The sequence below is a fragment of the Micromesistius poutassou genome (genome assembly GCF_964030765.1).
Source record: "Micromesistius poutassou genome assembly, chromosome: 7".
NCBI classification, from domain to species: domain Eukaryota; kingdom Metazoa; phylum Chordata; class Actinopteri; order Gadiformes; family Gadidae; genus Micromesistius; species Micromesistius poutassou.
The window spans coordinates 11032245-11051627 of NC_140277.1; the positions used below are offsets into that span (position 1 = coordinate 11032245).

Below are 19383 nucleotides of genomic sequence, written 5' to 3' on the forward strand. Positions count from 1 at the left end.
TCCAATTACAGACAATGAATTGCACTGGTGATTTTAATGATAGACTCCTAAAAAGATAACTTTGCGTTTTGCCTCTCTTAATCAGAATACCATTGAGTCAGCACTGAGTTAATTTTCTTAATCACAGGCGGGTCCCAAAGACTAGGTTATCACAATGGTAGAAACGGCACATGCATGCTCTGCGATAAGTGAGCATTCTGCACTTGTTTTGTTAGTAGTTATTAAATATTTTGCGAGCGCAAGATAGATATGCACATTTTATAGCAAAGTGATGTGCTTTCATAGGAAACGTTTAAGGCAGATATGGACACAAGCCAATAGGGAGCCCCCATCTCTGATGGACCACTCCACTAGTATGCTATGGTGCTCTGCCCCACCATCTAAGTGTAATATCAACCCCGTCAAAATGATGGGCATTCAAGATGGCTTACCACCACGCTGCTTTCCTTCCATACCCTTCCAAGCTATGATCTTCAACCTTGCTCTCTCAAGCTCAATTATATCTGGATCTCTTTCCTCACCTTTTGCTCTCCCTCTCTACCTGTCCTCTGCTGTTAAAATATACATGGACCATTCCCTCTATTTCCCCTCGCCTCCCATTTTAGCCTCCTGGCTTAAGAGAGGCAGTGACACACATCTACTGAAGCCAGGATGGAGGAGGCGTGTGCTGAATAAAGATACAGTGGAGAAAGGGGGCAAGGGTTAGGGTTATCCTCTGTGAATGTAGATGTCTACCCAGGGGTGGGCTGTACTATTAGGCAAACCAGGCACTTGCCTGGAGCCCCAGGCAAGCCCCAGGCCCCATAGAAGGACTTTGGGTCCCCAAAATGGCCTCTTTATATTTTTTCCCCATAACTATTGTTTTTATAAAAATTCCGCCATAATAGCAGCGTAAAGCTCGCAACCCAACCCCCGCCCCCCCCCCCCACACACACACACACACACACACACGCCTATATATGGCTGGTATTGTAATTTTCTCAATAATAATGTAATAGACATGTGTGAATGTCTGGCTCACAACTATTGCAAGACTGGATAAACTGGTTTAATTGCCTCGAATGATTCCAAGTGATGATCTAACCAAACCCCATACAATTACAGATTAAACTCAAATAATTGGTGAACAAAGCTCCTCGGTGCTTCCTAGGTGCCTCGGCGCACCTGACCATCTGACGAGAGGAGCGACTCCTCCCCGGAATGAGAACTGGTGTGCTACGCACTAAGCGAGCAGCACATATCACACATGTATCCGCGTGCCGACACAGCGCGCGTGGTCTGCAGCTCATGGGCGCGAAGGATGGAGTCGAATTTACCACTTTAAATTAATAAGGACTCCTCGTCGTCCCCTCGTGTCCTCTTTCCAATAAATCAGTGATGAGATCGGCCGACGGGTGCGTCTCCACAAGAAGAAGACAGCGAGAAGATCCTCCGCGCAAAAGTGGAAAGAGTGGCTCATGAAATCACAAAACCCCGGTCATTGGAAAGCGGATCCGGTCACCAAACAAATGCGAGGTAAAATAATTTTCTCCCGTTTTGTCGAGGTGATTAAAGTATAACCTAGACTACTTTTAGGCTACAATGACACAATTAACGTTATAGCCTCACGGAATGTAAAGAGGGGATCCTGGTATTTTGTTTTAAATGTTATGATTTGTAATTTGTTATTCGCCACAAACATCACATTTTAGATTAAATAAGACAGCAGTGTTGTGCAGGGTTGAGTCTCAGTACAGGAGCGTTCATTAAAACCTTCCCTGCTGACACTAGATCGATTTTATTTCAAGTTGGACGTTGGTGACTGTGGTCTTGTTAACGCAGAAGTGCTGTACGAATCTATCTGAGACATTTAAAGTTAAAACCACCTTCACATATCGACTTGGGATGGCACTTATTTTTTTCCAGGAAGGTTACTTTTGCAGTTAAACTTGATGGTAATGTCTTACTGCAAGATTCACCAGACGACAGACACTTAAATCAGGAAATGGCCATGGCGCCTAACTATTTGAATGTCAGTGTGGCGTCTGCGGTCTCCTCCAAAGCTCCCGTATTAAGTGTTTCCATGGAGCTGCATGCCAATGGCCACCTTTACACCTCACGGAGCAAGCCATCACATCACAATCTGCTGTGATATTTCACATGTCGTTGGGAACATGTGGCGTTTAGGCTTTTGCCGTCTCTGGTGTTGAGATGAATTCTCTGAAGCAGGTGAAAGCCAGCCATCTGTGCTACGTTTGACAGAAAATAACCTCAGACACACTGCTATGTTGATATGGTCAGAAAGAGTGATTTAGTTATTATGTAGGCTTGCATATGATGGCAATCGCACTTTTCTCCGGATATGACCACTAAACAATTAACAGGAGGCTATCGGTGAAACGGACTTTATTTATTAATCTATTTATTCATCGAATCTAGTCATGAATTAACTATGTCATTCTGCCGTGCTGCCTGTTGTATAACAACTACACTAATGTTGTGTTGAATTTGCAAAACCCTCCCTCCCTTCAGGACGTGTGTTGTTATGACATCAATATTTGAATCATTATGAATATGAAAAACCGAGGGACTTTTCCTGTTGCCAGTTTTATGTGTTTGGGAGCCTAGGCAGGAGGGGGGCCACTCGGTGCTCTGTGCTGGGGACCAGGGAGCCGCTAGGAGAGGAGAGCATTTTTGCTTTGTTGCGTGCCTGTTTTTTTTACATGCATGTTGTTTGCAGCTATGATTTCTACATGACTGCCAGTAGGCAGTGCAGTCCTCGGCTGTGTAGTCCATCCATCTCAGTGGAACGTGAAGCAGGTGGAAAAAAAGGATTTGTATAGAATTAGACGGTTGTTGTGTTGAAGAAAGGTTCTTTCTGCTCATATAATCTAGGCGGGCGATTTATTGCATCTCTGAAAATGTAGATTTGTTTTAAATAACATGAAATAATATACAACTTTCAAGCCCTGTATATGGCATATTCAGTATCCATATCTGATGTCAACAATAACTATAAAATGTTTTCTTTGCTCTGACCATTAACCAATTAATTGAGCATCATGAAGTAATCATTAATCAAACAATTGGCAATCACACATAACTGTTCAGAATGTTCTCTAATCTAATCAATGAATCACATCTTTTCATTTCCCTTTGTTTTCTTTAGCATCACAATTAACATGCATACAGCTTTCTCATTTGGGTTAATTATAAACCATGCAAAGACCTCTGAAAGCCTGTTGGCAGTGCACATTATCGTATTTTAAAACCCAAGTGACAGTTTTTCTAGATAGATAAGTACAGAGTGTAGTCAATTCTAATGCATCAATGTGTGTGTGTGTGTGTGTGTGTGTGTGTGTGTGTGTGTGTGTGTGTGTGTGTGTGTGTGTGTGTGTGTGTGTGTGTGTGTGTGTGTGTGTGTGTGTGTGTGTGTGTGTGTGTGTGTGTGTGTTAAGAATGACCCTAGTTGATGGGATGTTGTATTCGCAAAGTCAGGGAAGGAAGGAGTTGCCTGTGTCAATTGAACGTGTTTTATAGCAGTGTCTATTTAGCTGGTTCCATGTGAGTAATTGCTAATAAAAGAAATAGACAGAGCGCTTATTTATTTCCTGGGATTTTCTAATCAGTGTTAATGAAAAATAACAAAAGATGGGAATTAATATTTGATGAGGATTTGTTTGTTGTTCTGCAGGAGGACATTTAGCTGGGGATCCAGGGGGGGGGGGGGGGGGGGTGTGTGTGTGTGTGTGTGTGTGTGTGTGTGTGTATTCGTCAGTGTGTGCGCGCGTTAGGGAGAATTGGAGTTGTGTGTGTGTGTTTCTGTGAGAGAGAAGGAGTGCTTGTGACGGAGTATGGATTGTTTGTCGGTTGTTGGTGAGTGTCTGAAAAGAGCGATGGATTTGTGAGCTTGTGTGTGTGTGAGCATAGTGTGTGTGACTGCAGTGCGCGTGGTGTTCCTTGTGAAGGTGAAAAGAGCCCACTTCTTCAGCAGTTGTCAGCAAGATCCAAGTCTCGGCACGTAATGTCTCGATGAATGAATATTTAAGTGGGGGATCTGGCCGTTCAAGCCGTTACGTAACCACTGGTTGGTGAGGGCCATGGCGAAGGTGTGCCTCGTTGCCATAGTGACGGGGGACATTACTGAGGAGCCTGTAAGTTATTGCTGTGTGTCAAGATCATTCCTGTTCCCCGTGTCCTGAAGGGGCACCTTTGATCCATCGGAAGGATCGTTATGTTTTTCATTAACGTGTGCCGGTGTCAGAGGAAGAAAGACTTGACGATCTAGTAGTTTGCATATCCAAGCCTTCTGTATATTGAGTGGGTTGACACATACGTATACCGACAATATGATTTTTGACCGCTCATTATGATCAATGTTTCACTACGGTAAAGCTGCTCCTCATTAGATGTGTGTGGGTTTGTCCAAAGCCTGTGTCTGCTGCCACAAAGTATTGATCAATTCTTGTACGTGTGTGCGCGCACACACGCCTTTGCTGCCGTGCACGTGTGTCAGCCTCTCTGCCTTACCGGGATGCTTTAGGATTACAACAATTTCATCCTTGTTCCTTCTCACCACCTCCCTCCATTTCTCACCGTAGAGTCTCGATATCCTCCAGCAGTTAGGCCACGTTATGGTTATTTCACGTCAACAGTGGAAGCGTGAAGATTCAGGCTAATTCCTAGACCCCGGGGATTTGGCCTCCCCTGCTTCCAGTTATTTCTAATGACAAGCATGAGCCTTGAATGGAGGGCTGTGAAGTCGGCTGCCTAGGGCCTCTTTCAATTTGGGGAAGAGGAGGGGTGCGGAGGTCGTACATAATAGATAAGTCACTGTAACTTACAGTACAGGGGCGTAACTAGGGTAATGCTGGGATTTGCATATTTGTGCCCATGTTCATAATTCATGAGCGTGCGCCATGCCACGATGCATGGTGTGTGAAAGGAAGCGAACAAAGAACAACCACCTAGGTCTATATATGCTCTCTAGACCTTTGTGTTGTCTCCCTCCTCTCTCATTCAGTGTTTCCGTATATCTGTGTGCATCGCACACTCTCTCTCTGGCTTTTGGCGCTCCATCAAGAGCATACAACAGCAGTATGTATGAAAGTGAAGAGCTGCCTTGAATCTGCCACTCTCAGCCATACGTCAGTTGGGGCCCTTTTTAAAGGGAGACAGATTTTAAAGCAAATCTTTTGATAAGTCCCATAAGGAAACAAATAAAAAAAGTGAAAGCCTCTTTGTTGAATTGTTCCTGTTATACTAGTAATATATTTGAAGCGGGGAGGAAAATAACCCCAGTGAGAGCCATGGCACTCGGGAAAGCACAAATATGTCCCCAAGCCGCGACTACGCTGAGCAGTGGATTTGTCATTCCACTTGATGGGTGACAAGTTATTTATTCATCGGCGTGGCTTTGTTTCCTAGTGTGGATGAGGAGCCAGGCTTCAGCCTGAGACCTCATGATTGGCTTCAGTGTCTTGATGCGGGATCTGAGGGATCATTGCCCCGGCCTATGAAATTGGAATTGTTCGACGCTCAAGACGATGGAGCCAAGTCTTTGGTAGCAGTTTGAGTGTGTATGTTTGTGTGTGTGCATGTAAGGGTGTGTGTGGGCTCATGCAAGGAAAGGATGTGTGTTTGCACGCAAATATTAAACACCTACACACACAGACACACAGACACTGAAATGATATGCTAAACGCCACCCCAGGAGCAGAGATGTCGATATTTTGATGGTCCATTATAAATATGTCCCTTGTGGATCTTATGATCCTCAGGCTGACTGATTAAGAGACTTTCTATGAAAAGTTTCCCATCAAGGGGCCTGTGCATGAATGAGTCTGTGATAAGCACAGATATAATGAGGGCTAATGCCTACGTGTGGCTTGGCCTCCAAGGTGATCAGAAGAGAGCTTTAGCTTTGTTTGCCATGCAGATGAGGCGCTCACAGTCAAGGAGCTTATAATTGCTCTTATCTCTCCTGAAATTCTGTTATTTCATTTCATCTTTAGTCCATGTTTACGCTCAGCTGTACGTAGGTCACGGTGAATATGCGGGAGAACAGAATGTCAACTATTCGGTTCTCAGAAGGCACCCGCGAGCAGCAGTTGACATTTGTTCTAGAGGCGGCCATGTTAGACTTGTCCAAATAGGAAATTTGATCTTACAAGGCATTGAATTGTTTTTTTTACAGTGGGAAGGTCAGACCTCTTGCAGAAGAAATACCTGAAAAACCTTCTTGTGTTTGTTTTCTGAGAAAAAGGGGCTGCTAAAGATATTCATGCCCTCTCAGGTTTTTGTTGAGCTTTTTAGGTGTAGGACGTTCTTCAAGAGAGCCGCTCACCTCAATGGTGACTGAAGAGCGATTTGAGTCTTCTTTTATTCATTGTGAGCACCGACTTTTAGTTTTTATTCACACAATATCGTTCACAAAGTTAGAAAGCTGATTTTATCACAGTTTGCTTGTCGCATCACAACACATAGTGCTAAACAGTATCTTATTAAATGCTGCTAGATTCTTCTTGCTTGCTGTTCATTTGCATAGTGCTGTCTTCCTCCCCCGACACGGGGTGCTCTCCATGGTGCTGAACGAGAGACACCTGAGCACAACGTGTTTAACTCCAACTCATTGTTTCGTTGGTCTAATCTGATATACTGTATGTTGCCTGTATTGTTGGTTTATTCCAGAAAAAGTAAGCCAAGCCACACAGGGCTGCGCAGATATAGAGGGCTCAGGAACCGATTTGACTGGTGATCGCTGGTGATCCTTGTGATTCTGACGTGCTTTTGGAAAATGATGAATTAAAAATAACAGCAAATATTTTTTATTGAAAGAAAGTTTAAGTGAAGCCCCTGTTTCAGCTCAAATATGAACACTGAGATTAAAAAAAAAACTGGTTGACGCAGACAAAAAAAAAGAGCATTGATTCACAACTTTAGTTTGTAGAATATTTTAAAAAGAGACTGAAGTGTAAGTAATTGAAGATAATTAGTTTGAGACTAAATCTTGGGGCCATTTTTGATGGGATTGAACTAAACAGCAGAGAGGCAAGACCTTTTTCTAAATATTACAACACATTCCAATGGAAACCAATGACTGTCGATTCTTGTCAAACTGTCAATGGGGTCACTAAAGGGACACTGTGTTTGCGATAATACAAATGTGTCTGTATTAGCAGCAGTATGTAGACTATGTCTATAAGTCACTGATATCGCAGTAGATATGCCTGCTGTCATAGCCTTCGTTAAGGAGGTTACAGGGGAGGACGACGACAACTCATTGCCCAGGAAATTAAAATCCTTGCCTCTTTAGTCGGAGTTGACGGTGGAGAAATTGCCCATTTAATGTGCGACGACTCGCTAATACGGCCATTTAAACAATGGCAGCATGCTAATTCCTCTTAAGCAGATTGTGCCCTTTTCCTCGCTGTAGCGCTATCGATGATTGCTTGTTCGGGTCCAATTGTGTATCAGGGATTTATTAAAAGAGGCATGGTGGAAAACACATTGTCAGCTTTGGAATGGATATTTGATGACTCTGTGGTCAGGGGGATTGGTCTTCATTATCTGGAGGGGAACTGGTCAGATAACGCTGCTTCATTTATTTTCTTAACCCCCCTGTGCTCTAATGCAGCTTCTATTCTGTATGGCCGAGGTGAAAACGAGAGAGAGAGACACAGATACAGAGATAGAGAGGGAGAGAGAGAGAGACATTGCGACTGTGCACACGGGATTACAAAGGTTAATCATTAATTTAAAGCTAATCTTTGTTAAATACCACTAGGTGGCTGCTCTGGATGAATATAATCAGGCAAAGCCCCGACCAATCCCACCAACCTAAATGATGGGAGTGACTGTTACGGCACGGCTAAATCGAACCAGATGGAGAGTGGCATCACACTTCTAATTTAGCATTGATTTAGTCTGATAAAGTGATGTATGCTCTTTCATTATCTGTGTGTATGCAGGCTCACTGTGTAATGCATTCATTCAGAATGGATAATCGTTGTCAATGGCTTCTATTCCAGCAAATGGTTCTCTAATGTACATTCCCCCGCATTGTTGTTGCTATGGAGTTGAGATCATTATGGAGTTACGGAATTACGCAATCAAGGAGAAAATCACTCATCCCCAGTTGGGGAAATCGAATAATTAATTCCCTTTTTTTTTGCTCTATTCTTTTGTTCTTTTGGTTATTATGCAGGCAACTATGTACAGAGAATTAAAGTCATTATCTGGTCTGGTCTTCTCTGGTAAACCTTTATGCCTGAGAAGCTAATTGAAGCTTGCGCAATCTCTCAGTGCATTCACTTTTGTTAAAAAAGACATCATTTTAATCCTTAAAAAATTAAAACGTAATTTATTTGGTCTCATATTTACTCAGGTCAAGTAGCCTGTTTTCATATCTAATGGTGCGTTTTGTTTGGCCTCTTGTCAATTCCTTGCATTGTTCAACAATACTAGTATTATGAAAGGTTATGCAAATAACATCTTGTCAGATGAACAAATGATAAAGGCGACAACATTAGCCTCCAGAGTGCCATCTATTAGGCAGTTGTAGCAGCCACTGGTCCCTGGGGGACAGTAGAGAATATCAGGAACAAACTTGAACGTTATAGGAAGTCATTCCATTTACAAGGTAGGGTCTTTCAACTTCAATGAAGATAAGCCTGTCACCAAAATAAACAATTACCTGAACTCATTTCCAAATAGACCTGTCTAGAAAAACTGACATTTTCTCACAACAAAAGCCTGTTTTTAAAGGTGTTTCTCCACTGATACAGCTTAAAAAAATAAATAAAAGCGAGGCAGTGTCTTTGAAATGCAGCGGCCTTCCACCGACCAGGAGACGCGCCGCACCGGCGCGGGCGCCTTTCCTCCCGGTGTTTTATCCTCCCCATTAGGCCTCTCATGTTGGGTCCACAAACTTGGCTAATTAAGAATTCATCTTAGGTCGGTGTTGTCGTTAAGTGGCCCTCACAGCACAGTGTCCGGGTGATAAAAGGAGTTATTGAGCTGCATGAGGCGACCTCCTCTCGTCTCTTATCTCCAATAAACACTTCAGTTGGTTTTAGTGGCCCACAGAGATGGGGCAGGAGAGGGGGGGGGAGTGGGGGGGGCGATATGCCAAGGGGGATAGAGGAGAAGACGATGACTTATTCATGACATCGGTGGAACAAGAGGGCCTTGGACGGATGTGGCATCGTGAGAAGCCCCTTGCCACGGCTAACTTTGTTAGATGGGGTGGAAACGCCTGTTTGAAACCTGATTTAGACTTCATGCCGTTTGCTACCCCGCCGACATGTACAATAGGGTGTAGGCTAATGTGTGGAAAATGAAATGTAGATTATGTGTGACGTGGGTTGCTCGGGGAATGTCAAAACGACATCACACTTTGCTGAGTCACGTCAGTGGGTTTGTTTATCCTCAGAGAACGGCGAAAAGACAGACATAGTCAGCTCTAATTTGGGCTGGTGGAATTGTTGTCGATGTCATTGCCCTTGCCTCGAAGATGAGTCTGTGATTACCAGTGATAAAGTCATAAAGATCATACAATTTATGTGAGGCCATCATTCAGGCTATATTTTCTACGACATTGCGTCTTGCATTTACAGCTCTCCCCTTACCTGTATTTGAAGTAGAGCTTCCTCTCTTTAAGCCTCCCACATAATGTAAAACCATGCCTCGCCGGTTCCAAATGATAGTTTTACTAGCGCCTGGTAGGGCTGAACGATTTCAGGAAAAGATCTAATTGCGATTTTTCTGGTAGATATTGCGATTTCGATTTGATCCACGATTTTCTTCAAATCAAGCTTCAGTGCAATATTCACAATGAACAGTAATATTTACAAACATGACATCATACCATTAAAACATTACATGCCATTACTCTAATGCAAGAATGAAAACTAAAGGTAAGAATTGATTTCAAATGTATGCAAAAAATCCTTAATTTTGTCAAGTTAAAAGAGTAAAACAAAATACAAAAGAAACTTTACAGTAAATTAAATTGAAAAGTAATGGTAATAAAATAAACTCTTACTAAAATAAAATGACCCTACCTAAATATGTCAGACATAATAGGTGGGCTATGGCTCAGCAGCACCCAAATATTGCACATCTATTCTGTAAACCAGGGGTGTCAAACTCAAACTGTACAGTGGGCCAAAATTGAAGTCTTGGACAAGTCGCGGGCCGGAGTTGTTGAGGGGGGGGGGGGGTTGCGATCTGTCGGAGTTGACGCGCCAGGGTTACCACGCCGAGACTTTTTCGTCATGCACTCGTCGTGCAAATGCCTGTGGTGATTTTTCAAGTGCCGGTATAAATAGTTGACAACAGATCTCGGGTCAGTCAGGAACACGGAAGAAACCGCGGCTTTGACGATCACGAAATTGCGTTGTCTGAAATCGCAATTTCGATCAGAAAACGATAAATCGTTCAGCCCTAGCGCCTGGTTGCATTAAAGGAATTGTGCTAGTCCTACATCAGGCCTAAAGCTAGTTATTAGTTAGTTATTTCACAATAAAACAAAAAATACTAGGTTGCAAACATTCAACACAAGTTTTATTCCAAACTTGGCATCAACATGAGCATTCCCTATCTTGGTTGTTGCACTGCATTGGCTGTTCTGATCCACATGGTGTTAGATGGACAACATATCGATGCATCAATTTGTGCTTCAATACGAATGTGTGTATTTAGTATCAGTCCACTACAACTACTGTGTCTGGGTCTGGATGGATCATCAATACCACAAACTAATACCAGACACGTTGGACTATTTGTAAAGGTTACACTCAATATATTTAACACATGATGTTTGCGAGGGGCAACAGGATTTCAGCTGCTACACATTTAAATGGGCAATTAGCAGTGGACAATTCATCTAAAGCAGTGATTAAAAATTCACAATAACAACTGCATTAGTAATCAGCACTAAAAGAACAGTATTGTTGGTTTTCCTCAAGTTAATGTTTTAAGTAGTTAAAGACCCTCCATTTTTCTCATTCAATTTAGGATGTTAGCCAAAGTTAAATAAAAATGCCATTTAGGCCAATTGTTGGGAGGCTTCCCAGGGGCGGCCTTAACGATCCCGCCGCCCTGCCCGCTGTAAGGCAGAGCATCAGCTGGTGATAGACGCTGTGAAGGACTTCATCTCTGTGTTTATAAACAGCGATAGCGGGGGGCAGAGGGTGGCCTACCGGTCGACAGCCCCACTCTCTCCATCGTCTCCCTAGCGGAATGAACATCTCCAGCACCCCCATCATGGTACCTGGAGCGGGGGTGGGGACCCACCCGTCCCTCTGCCCCCCCCCCCCCCCCGGCCCGGCCCCACGTTAGCGGGAGTGGCGGAGCGTAGCGCTGGCTAACGGGCGAGTGGCTGAAGCGGTGTAATGATGGAGTCTGGGCTGTCGCACGGGGGCCAGGTGGACCCCGCCTGGGTTTCACATCATTTTCCTCCCCATCTCTGGCCAAATCAAAGGCTGGGATGGGCTCCCTGGTTCCCAGGCATCAGCGGAATGGAGCTGGAGATTGTTATTATAGATAAGCACTTCCCTCCTCCTCCATCGAGGGTTGGCTCCCGGGAGGAGGGGTGAATTACAAGGAGGCCATCTGGAAGCCCTGCTCTTAGGTGGCCCACTTTTATTTTTTTGGAACCCCGAACCGCTGAAGCACCTGAAAACAACACTACGGGGCTTAATGAGGGTTTCTGTGGATTTCATTTATTGAGATTTTTTTTCTCAGCATAACGGCATTTCTATTACATTACAAAAAAAGTACATGATATTATAGCCAAAGGGATTCGTGTGTGTGTGTGTGTGTGTGTGTGTGTGTGTGTGTGTGTGTGTGTGTGTGTGTGTGTGTGTGTGTGTGTGTGTGTGTGTGTGTGTGTGTGTGTGTGTGTGTGTGTGTGTGTGTGTGTGTTGGAATAACATAATGAAAGGTAAAACAAATCTTAAATAACAATGACCGCATCACGTAATATCTCAAGTCAGGATACAAAACTGTTTTGTTCCCACACAACACTGCATGTCTACTTAGATTATTTCATGGCTGATTCCCCTTTAAAGCTGATTCCCCTTTAAACAACTGTACCAGAGTAATCTCCCTTGGCCTACAAAAGCCCATTCTCTCTCTGATTAGGTTTCAGATCGATAGCCGGCTTGTCAGGGAACAACTCAAATTACTCATGCTGATGAGCGAACACAACCAGCCGCCACAGTGTTTACACGGTGAGCGGGCGCCTGGGTTCAAGGGCGGCGGGGGGGGGGGTGAGGACGATAGCGGCGGTGGTGAGTGCCAGAATGCAATGAGAGAGGGAGAGAGCCGATTACCTTGGGCGGTCGATATGACCCAAGCTCCGCCATGTCTTTACTGGCCACTCAAGTTCTGCTTTAATTGTCTGCCACTTCCTGAAGAAACAACACAAACTTCACCTCTCTTGAAATAAACATTTATATATCGAGATAGATCTATGTAAAAAGTGATCCATGTGTTCAAAATAATTACTGCTGGTTCCCCAATCAGAGAGAGAGAGAGAGAGAGAGAGAGAGAGAGAGAGAGAGAGAGAGAGAGTAGAGAGAGAGAGAGAGAGAGAGAGAGAGAGGAGAGAGAGAGAGAGAGAGAGAGAGAGAGATGAGAGAGAGAGAGAGAGAGAGAGAGAGAGAGAGAGAGAGAGAGAGAGAGAGAGAGAGAGAGAGAGAGAGAGAGAGAGAGAGAGAGAGAGGAGAGATCTAGTGAACCAAACTTGTTCTGTTTCCATCTGGAGCTCTCTACCTATATGTATGCACATAGCTACATGCTGTGCCTTGAAGGTAGGCTGATAACACTGCTGATCCTCTCCATCTGGGTTACACCTTTCCTTAGTTTCCTGCCAGAGAGCATCTCGGATACAGTCTGGCTTCTTTATACGATTTCCTTCATTACATCTGTGCGGCTGCTGCCAGCACTACTAAGCCTCTTCTCTCTTCTCTCTCTCTCTCTCTCTCTCTCTCTCTCTCTCTCTCTCTCTCTCTCTCTCTCTCTCTCTCTCTCTCTCTCAGATGTGCCTTGCTGTACTGTCCCTAAACAGGTCAACACAGAAGCTGTCTAGTCAGACCTTGTTAGTTCCTCTGGAGTTAGTTATTGCTTTAGTTAGAGCTGTACACTCTGATGCAGGAACTTTCAGACTGTTAGTACACTTCTTTTGGGGGAGTCGCTTGTTTTTTTTTTTACTCTATTCCTGAGGTCCAAGTCTGGAATTGGCAATGACGATAATGTGGCAAACCGGAGCAACGCATTCAGAATGTTCACATTGTGAGCTTTTTAGTTCTGCAGATCTGAGCACATTTTGACATGGGGAGAAAAGCCTAGCAGAGCTGTGCCCTGAGCTTCCAAGTTGCATATAACGGGCAGAGAGCAGCTGGAGGGATTCTAGAGGTATTTTACGAAATAGAATTTGAGGTTTTTCTTTATAAGAATCTGGGTATTGGAGATGTAATGTATGCTGAAGCCACAGCACAGTCTAGCTGTTGGTTGATTTGTGGTCCCTTATGGATGACCATACTACCATACTACTTGGAATACATAGTTCAATGTTTATTTGTAATGTATCTACATGCTCCATGCTCCATGCTCACACTCATCTTTGTTGGCACCCCAAAGGCTTGTATTTGGCTTTCCTCATTAAAATATTTATCAGATTTGCCTCATCAAAGTTTAAGATGATCCTTGCAGTTCATTACACAATGTGCTTCTTTTGATTTAATGAAGTAATTAATATATAATTCATGTGAATTTTCCAGTTTTCACGATGCCTACAAGACCCCCCACCCCCCCCAAAAAAAGACATAAAAAAAAAAAGAACAAAGGCATTTGTTTTGATTAAGGCTGAATTAACATGTGTACTTTTTAATGAGACGCATGGTAATTGCTTTACATAAAAGTGCATACAAAGTCTGGCAGTTGGAGGATAGAGAATCAAAGCTGTGTGTGTGTGTGTGTGTGTGTGTGTGTGTGTGTGTGTGTGTGTGTGTGTGTGTGTGTGTGTGTGTGTGTGTGTGTGTAAAAGAACAAAGCTTGAGTTGGAGAAAGTTGAATTGGAGAATTCTGCCTGTGTGGTGACAGAAACTTTAGTGTGTGTGTGGGTGTGTGTCATCATGCATGCCTCAGGCTAAAGAGTGGTTGCTGAATCAGAATTGGCAGGCAGGATGGAGATCATGTACCCTCCAGATGGAATCCTTCCTCTCTCTCGTGGTCACTGCACTGGGCCCCCAGTGGCGCAGACCACTGGGCCTTCACAGCCAGTGAGTCAGCGCCACTCGCTGTGGTGTCCTGAGCTTCCACCCCATCCAACGGGGGGTGGTGGTGGTGGTGGTGGTGGTGATGTTTCAGCTGCCCAAATGCCTTTTGGGAACTGTAGGAAAAATGTCATCTGACTCTCAGTGGTTCACCTCGGAGTGTCGACAAATGTCACACACACACACACACACATTCTCACACACACACACACACACACACACACACACACACACACACACACACACACACACACACACATACAGGTGCTGCACCTCACAGTCCTGCTGCCACAGATGGCAGTGGGCCGAGGGATTTGTAATTTGGAAAGGCTTGTCTATGCAATAAAGTGTTGCGAGACAAGTTCTGGATTGGAATCATTTTACCCTTGGTTTGATGCTGAGGTGAAAAAACTGCTATTAGTGTTTGGACCACAAGGCAGACGTGTCTGGGTGTTCCAGTAAATGGACGATTACCCCCTTAGCCTTTGCCCTGCTCCTCCTCCTCCTAGCTGTGCTAATGAATGCTTTAGCCAACATGTGGCCATGGATAAAGGTGTCGTCTTGCTCACAAGATCCAGAAATAGCCTAATATTATGTTGTACCTGCTCCCAACAACCTCTCTCCTGGCTATTTCTTAAATCCATCCGTTCATGCTTCCAGCAACGTCCTCCGGCCTGAGTGACAGGTACTGTGCAGAGTGCTGTTGAATGGCCTACATGTGCACATGAATCTAAATTGACACGGAACCAGAATGTCGTAATTTTTTCGAGATTAACATTTTTCTTCTGTTGGACAGCAAATATCTTTAAGTTTCCTGTGTCGGCGCTCTGTTTCGTGCTGTACAATGCAATTTACTATAAACTGTCAAAAAATGGTTAATGAGTAGTTTCCACTGTGGAATAGATGGATTTGCATATGCTATTTCTTCCTCAATGGAATGTGTGTTGAGCAATCTAATGATTACAAATACCACTGTGTCAAGAAACCAAAGCAACTACGAGAGCAAACAATTACATTACACTTTGGAGTTCAGCTAAAATAAATGGCACCATGAACCTAATGCTAGAATGTTCAACAAAGCATTGCATAAAAGTGTTGCACTTGCTAGACATCCATTTGTGTTGCTGCCACTAGGGGGCCCCATAGGCGAGAATGAATGTCATTTGTAAGGCCATTGTGTCAACAAATCTTTACCACTGTAGAAGTCCAGACAGACTTTTCAAAATAACTGTTTGTAATAAAGTTGAACATCACTCCCAAAGGACTTCACCCGAGATGCACTATATTTTATATATGGTGTTGTGTAGATTCCTACTCTCTAAATTATAGATGTATAAATTATTTTGCTTGTCCTCTTATCTCTATAGTTGTGCTGATTATACGAAAAGGAACATAATTATCCACTTTCTCACAAAAAGGAATGCAGTCGTCAACCATTTGGACCTTCAGTTATCTGCTGATAATGAAATTCTTTGCATATTTCTTCGAAGGGTGAGGAAATTGTCTGAATAATGTTTTGTGTCTCAGTCAGTTTTATAAAAGCTTTGCTTTTGCTCGTCCTAATATGACATTTTTTCCTTGCCTGGGCCCTTTATGTAGTCGTAATAACTGGACAGTGGCTTGTGAGGAGGAAGCAACAATAGACAGGATCCCTGCTGGGTCCAGTGGAAATGGCTGAAGCGAGTACCTTGTCCTAATACAAGATAGAGTATTGGCCGCAAGAGGATCTAAAATAGAGCACTTATTCCAAACCCATCTCTCGACATTGGAGTCACTAGGGCCCTATGATTCCACGGATGGAATCGCGGAATCTGGTATTAAAAATGGAATCAACTGTAAAACGTGGAATCTGGCAGAATTTGCAAAAATCCATAATTTGGTGGAAATTGATAAATAATAATCAAAAGTTGACCTGATTATTGTAGTAACCTAAAGATTTAATAATTGTAAAATTACAGACGAGTTGGCATAAATACATAAATACAAGTCAGTTTTCGATCGAGGGGGCGGAGGATTGTCACCTCACAACCTGTCACTACTTTGAGAAACCCCCCCCGTAAAAACAGCTCCGTGTCACCAGAGCATGCCTCCTCAAACCACCAGAACTAGTACAGACGATCCGCAGATTCAAGACGGCAATCTATTAAGGACTTTGTGGCTGCGCCGAGTCTGAGAAAAAACAAAAGCTTGTTTCTAGTGAAGCATTGCAAACAGGGGAGAGAGTTCACGTTCACCCGTGTGTTGGACCAAAAGATGACTGTTTATTGAAGATCTCCATCTAAAAATCTCAATTTCTGAGCTGTCCGCATGAATATTATTCTCAAACGACCGTTATGAAATATCACGATGCTGTCAGCAGCTGTCTGCCTCTTCATCTAGCTCACTGTCGTTCCATAGTTATAATAATGTACTGTTATATATCTTTGTGGGCGTTTTATTAATCCATAAAAGCATCTCTGATGATAAAATGAGCAAAAATCTTAAAACACAGAATTCAGAAAAAAAAGAATAAAACAGAATTTGGGAAATAATAAAACAGATATAGGGCTCTTAGTCGTAGAGCGTGCAGATGTGAAATAATTACCGCACTGCTTTAAGTGTTACAAGTCCCTGCAGCAGCAGAGATGAAGAGATGGGAAAATGAAAGTGATGAAGCAAGAGGAGGAAAGGCGAGGGTGGCAGTAGGGAGGAGATAAAGGGACGTGGAAATGAAGGTTTGTGCAGAACAAAAAGTGTATGTGTGTGTGTGTGTGTGTTGACAATTCTACCAAGGTAGGGTTTCAACATTGTCATGATATAAAGCCTAGAGGGCCAGCCACACGTCCTACTGCACCAACAGAACAAGCTGATTAAGATGCACCGTTTCTTTGTTTTTCTTTGTTTTGTGTTGCTTAATTACACTATTAACGGTATTATATCATCACATTTCCAATGTGCTCCCATTCTGTAAACAAAGCTGTCCTCGTACAGTACTTGCTGTTGGCTGTGGTTACGCTAGAACATGGCGGTGAGGTGCTGTTGAATTTAAATGAGCGTTTAGTCTATCTTTAGCTGCTTGGGTATTAGGGGTGTAGCTGGGTGGTTGGGATGGCTTCCTATTGAGGGAGGCTGGCCCCCCTGCAGAGCCTCCCATCCGGTGGCGCCCTCCTGCTCTCTGCTGGAACACAATAAGCACAAACACAATGAACAGTGCAGAGGGGTTGGCTGCATGCTAGCACGCCTGATAGCTTTGCCCTGTAGCCCTTAACCAATATAACATTTTTTTAAAGCCCTTTCTGTTTTTAGTATGTATGAATATTTGATAGGCTTTTTGTGCCTTTTATGGCCCAGACAGTGAAGCAGGACCGGAAGGTGGGCTGAACAGGACATGGAATGACCTGTAGCACAGGACCGCAGGTCTAGCTCCCCGGTACACCAACCCAAGGTTCCCAGTGAGATGCTTGATGCGTGTCTGTGCGAGTGGGTGTGCATGCTGGAAAGATAGTATTCGCTGAGATTTGAGCAGCGTGTTGAGAGCCGACGGCGCCGCGGAACAAGGGCTCCTTCCAGGTGGCCGTGCGGCCTCTGGAGCGGTGCAGCGGGGGGAATTGGATGGGACAGAAAGCTCGTCTGGCTGCCTGGCTGTTAGCATTGGACTTGGCAGCTCTCTGCCGGGGAAACGCTGACAGGCAACCACTCCTGTCACGCCACATAACCGCCTGCCTCCTCAGCCCCCCTGGGGCCTGAGTGGGCCGAGGCCATTCATTCTCCCCCTGCCTTCAGATTCCCAGACTGCGACTCTGGCTACGTGACCCAGCTCGCTCGCTTTGTGCAGCCGGGGCCTTGTGTCATCGGGGCCAAGCCTGTCCTCAGTGGCGGTCGTTTGTTGTTGTTGTTGTTGTTGTTGTTGTCCTGAGACTGACATTGTGTATGAATCCCCTCCTGGTGAGAATCTGCCTGAGCCCGTCTACAGTATCCTGGGTGATGTGCGCTACAGGCAGGTGACGGATTACTAATGAGGGGAGGCTGAGCGGGGTCGTCTGTCAAGATCATTGCTGCCGTTAACCACAGCAGACCTGTGCCCAAACCCCAATCAGTCCAATACCTTTACCAGTTCTTATTTAATATACCTGAACTTAACCGACTATAATGTGATAACTCAACCTAACCATCCTCAACCATTAACAATCTGGGAGATCATTCTTAACTTAAAAATTATTTTTTGATAATCTTGAGAATGGCAGCCACATGAAAGCTGTTGAAACTATGAGGAGGCGTATGAGGGAAATGGGTTTTCCCCCTCAACTGCACACCGGTTTGCATCGTTAAACTTGATGAGGGAAAATATAGTTTATAGAGGAATGGTAACTTTCCTCGAATGACATTTCCTACATGAATAACGCAGGTGTATGTACCCTGGTGCAGAATTGAAGTTATTATATATCTTATAAATAGTTATTCTTGATGTATTGGACAGTGTTATTAAGAACAACAACATTGTACAAGCCTGCGTGTGCGTCCAGGCGCATGTGTACATGTTGTTTTGGCAGGATGCTGGGGAATTGTGTGTCGTGTCTTTGTCTCTCGCTCTTTTCTCAAGCAGGGAACTTCACAGTGAGATTAGTTTTGCCCAGAGTGACCTTTCAGCTGTTGAAGCTGGATGTTTGCGTAGTCCTCGTCTAGTTGTTTTGACTCCAAAAGTGTACACTGCAGCTGTCTCTGCTTGTTTTCCTCATGAAAGCATCTTGAGTATTTGTTTTCCTAAACATGTCCCATGACATTTAAAGTGCTGTTTTTTTTCATTCGTTGTGCATTTTTGTGCACACACCGGTCATACACGTTTTCATTTTAAAAATGTTGTGTAAATGGAACCCTTTTATATTGGGGTAAGTACAATTAACTGGAGAATGTCAGTGTTTCTCTCAACTGACAAAATAAACATCTTTCTTTTTAATACCTTTTTAATACCTTAAACCCTTTATAGTGTAGCAGCTGAGTTGCATTGCCTCCTGCTGTCACGGTTCTGGGTTGGTGTCACATAATTCACTTCCTGTTCCTTGTCGTCCCTGGTTTGTCTTGTGATTATGTGTCTCCGCCCCTCACCTGTGTCTAGTTTGTGTTTTGTCCAATGTCCGCCTGCCTC

The 19383-nt window shown here is 43.9% G+C and overlaps 1 protein-coding gene across 1 annotated transcript in view; it reads left to right on the forward strand.

Annotated features, from left to right (window-relative positions):
* dntt (deoxynucleotidyltransferase, terminal) overlaps window positions 1-19383 on the forward strand; it is a gene marked incomplete at both ends in the record, with an annotated part of 82845 nt that overhangs the window by 62695 nt on the left and 767 nt on the right. The window lies entirely within an intron of this gene.